A 4248-nucleotide genomic window follows, 5' to 3' on the forward strand; every position below is an offset into this window, starting at 1 on the left:
AAAAAAAGTTCCAAAAGGCTAACTAGTCCATGGATTATGGTGCGATCGCTCCATTATTGCCAAAACTTTCGGTGAGATCAAGATAACAATGTTGTGTTCCGTTTAAGGAGTAGATCATCTCATTCCCCACATGTATGTTTATTTTGAGGATTACGTTATAGTTAATGTGAGACTATCTTATTATACAATAGTATGTCGTTAACTTAGTAATGAAGATTTGTGTTATCCCACCATAATGTTACCGATTGACATATGATTCACCTCCTAGTACTAGATGGGTTCCTTAAATCGAAAGAGCCCTTTGATACATAATATTCCGCCCCTCCATATAATAGTAATCTAGTTTGACACCTCTATTAGACACCATGCTTGTTAATTTATATATCACCAAAGTCGTCAAATGTTTCTCACGTTTCCCTTTTCCTTTAAGAGAACATAAAAAGTGAGGCTAACTCATATATACTTTTTGAATATATTAAAAACAAAATAAATATGTTATGATAACTAGTCGTTGGTGTATTTACATACACTACTTCCAATGCATACAAGCGTAATTACTTTGTTATCACTTTGCAGATTGCAGCACATGCATCATATCCAGGAAAGCCGTACGATGAGTACTATGGATTTGTTGCAACCATAGATGTGTATGGTTATAATATAAGTCGAGGCCAAATGAGTGTTTCTGCAGTTTGGGTTGCTAATGTTGGAAATTGGTCAAAAGAACGCTACAATTCTATACAAGTCGGTTGGATGGTAATTAATGCTCTATATTTATATAAAATGTTTTTCTTGTTTTCTCAAGAGATTTCAAGATCCTCAAAATGCCTCTAGAAAATAACTAGTTCCCTTCCGTTTTGTAGACTCTAATATGGCTAGTTCCTTTAAATTTTGCAAAAACTATGAGTTACTATATTATAGCCATAAACATCATTTTACTTTTCATAGTATCAACCGTGGCTTGTGTTACTCCTCCACATATTCATTTGTATGTCGCTATCCATATATCCATATTCCTCGAAAGCTAAAAGTTACGGTCACATTGGCCTTTGGTTTTGTCCATTTATCAAGTCCCAATGTATAAGTTATCTTTTTGTACATCCTACTTTTCACTAACTTCATGATTGATTCCCACATAAATATTTTTAACCATAAGCCTAAAGATGAGTGACCCAGCCTAATAATTAAGTACGACTATATAAATAAATAAATTTTAAAAGTAAGTGATAGTATTTACATTCATCTAAAGTTCATGATAGACAGAGAGAAAATGGGTAGTTGTTCACCATGTTTTGGCCTTTGGTCATAAAACAAACCATATATAAACTGGGGTCATGATATTGTGCACCAGCGCAAGATAGATGAATGTACAGAATAATCCCTAAACACCAAGACTAAGAGGGCTATTTAGGTGCTTAGAAAGCCGATCACCATCGCCGGCCTCTGGAAGGGTCATTCGAACCAGGCACTTGAACGGTACTACCCCATACATGCCCACCGCACTTTCGCCAATACATGTACCAAGCTGGCATGGGTCATCACTTTCGCATGTGATGTCCACGATCAGCACCGGCCTGTATTGATTTATCTTCCTCTGTCAAAATACTTATAATCCACAAAATATGTCTTAGTGACGTGTAACCCAAATAAAACATTTCCTAATCTAATCACCATAGTCAGCGCCTAGAGGTTCAACATATTGTTTCACTTTGATATTACATAGCTATGGATATCAATTAAATTCTTCTTAGCATAAGTAACCTCAATTACTACCACCTAGAATAATAGATGATCACACCATATCCCATGCACCTTTCCATTGTAGTTGAAAAAACACCTTTTAACGACTTTTAAGGAGGGGAGAACACAAAAAAGGCAAACATATGTTGTAATTGTTTGGCAGAAAGAACTTTTAGACATTGTGAGACATAACCCATTCAACCATTAACACTAAGGGCATTTATTTAGTATAGTACAAAGCAGTTGTCCTTCAAAAAATTGCTAAATTTCCAACTTCACAACATAATATTTATAGTTGTTCCAGTAGAAGTTTAGTCTTTGCTAATTTTCGTTCCGTGTTTTTTATATTTCAGGTCTCTCCTGATATATATGGTGATACACATACTCACTTTTACACTCATTGGACTGTAAGTTTCCTTATTTTCATGTACTATAAAATTCTACAGCCTCCACTTGATGGCATTAACCATACTTCTAAACAGAGAGATGGATACGGGAGAAGTGGGTGCTACAACATGGAATGCCCTGGTTTCCAATTAGAACAAGGATCTAAAATATCTCCAGGTGCCATAATAGATAGTACATCTACTACTGGTCGGTCTCGTCACACAATTACAATCAAAGTGTTTAAGGTAGGAGAACCTTATCAAATTTTATCAATATGTTGATATTTAAACTTGAGAAAGATTTAATGTTTAATATTTTAGTTAAAGTATTTAAGGTACAAGAACCTTATAAAATTTTATCAATATATCGATCAATTTTATAAATATGTTGATACTTAAGCTTGAGAACCATTGGTGTTTTATATGTAGGTCCACATGGTTTTTATTATTTAGTTAGTGTTACCAAAAAAATTCATGATAATAGAAAAAATGAAGCATTTGTTGTTTTTCCCTCATAGTTGTATTAGATCAATAAATTAGTTCTGTAGAAATCCTTCCTATGCTACTAGAAGTACTTATCCTAACACTAAGTACATTCTTAGAGGTATTATTGATTGGGAGCCCTAACATAAGGCGGTAGATGATGGACCTCATTACTAAGGACCATTAACGAAGAATATAAGTAATAATGGAAGAAACATATGTTCAATATGTGGGAGAAACCATTTGTGTAGACTTATATGTTTAACCTTTTGTATTAAAGCATGATTTATGAAAGCTAACAATGTGCGCATTTTCCAAAATGAGTAATTGTGATTTGATTTCTAGAATAGAGCACATCCTATTGAGTTTAAAATTCACTGATCCAACAATCTCTTACATGCTTGAATTTTCATCAAATATCCTAATTTTGTTATTCAAACTTTTTAATGGCAGGACAAGTCCAGTGAAAGTTGGTGGCTGTATTTTGGCCTAAATGATGAAACTCCAAAAGCAGTAGGGTACTATCCTGCAAACATATTTACAACATTAGCAGAAAAAGCTAATTCCATTACTTTTGGTGGAGTATCACGTGCCGTAAGAAGTCTTTTAAGTCCTCCAATGGGCAGTGGATCACTACCATCAAACAATGCTGCATCAATATCCAATCTTCAATTTGTTGATCGGGATGGTCAAGCTACTCTTATACAGTCAGACTTGGCAATTATTGCAGACCACCCCAAATGTTATTATGTGTCGCCGATAATAGGTTCCAAATTTTCCTATGGCGGCCCACCAGGGTGCTTTTAGCTACATGGGTATGTTGTATGATAAGTTTTGGAATAGTAAAACTAATAAAACTGTGCTCTCTTGTTGAGATTCTTTTGAACATAACATGTTGCTCCCTCCTAGTTATAACTAGCAATGATCGGCGCGGCGGCACGCCGCGCCATATGGTGGACAATTTATGGTATTAATTTTCTGGTGTTGGTACCCGAAGCATCTAAAAGAAAGAAATTGTTCTTCGCTTTTTCATGTCATTAGAAAAAGAAACACACCTTATTGGAGGATAAAATGATCTGTATTGACAACTCAAACATGTATGTATCATTATACCTTCATAAAATAAACTTAAATGTGTGAGTATGTCTGTCGACATAACAACAGAAACTATGTCAGCTCTTTGGGGACAAATAGCACTGGGAGAAGAAATACAATAGATTACAAATTCTAGACAAAAAGTTCAGATACGGGGTGACGAGGGTGCTCTTCGGTAATGCCTACCTTTTGGGGCTTAGGGTTGACGGAATCCTGCAGGCTGACACGAGACATCGGATACCAAACAAATGGGGAGAGAGATTTACCCAGGTTCGGGACCCTCGATGAGGTAAAACCCTTACTTCCTGCTTGTCTGATCTTGATTATTGAAACTATCGGGTTACAATGGGGTAGCCGAAGGCTTCGACTATGATCTCGTCGAGAGGCTAAGATTTCTGATGACCTAGCTCTAGACTTGCGGTGGTTGTGATTACGATGATTGTGTTCCTCGTCAGACCCTCTCCTGACCCTTATATTTGCGAGCCAGGTCTCAAGAGTTCTATCCGGGTTCGACTAGGTTACAAAGAGTCCTACATCTAAACTT

The 4248-nt window shown here is 36.0% G+C and overlaps 1 long non-coding RNA gene across 1 annotated transcript; it reads left to right on the forward strand.

The window, feature by feature from the left end:
- The first annotated feature begins 505 nt into the window (after positions 1-505).
- On the forward strand, positions 506-2366 carry LOC127338274 (uncharacterized). The gene is made up of 3 exons (XR_007874266.1): positions 506-756; positions 2094-2147; positions 2223-2366. It is a non-coding gene; the product is annotated as an uncharacterized lncRNA (long non-coding RNA).
- The last annotated feature ends 1882 nt before the right edge of the window (positions 2367-4248 follow it).

Source organism: Lolium perenne, chromosome 3 (assembly GCF_019359855.2).
Source record: "Lolium perenne isolate Kyuss_39 chromosome 3, Kyuss_2.0, whole genome shotgun sequence".
Taxonomy (NCBI): domain Eukaryota; kingdom Viridiplantae; phylum Streptophyta; class Magnoliopsida; order Poales; family Poaceae; genus Lolium; species Lolium perenne.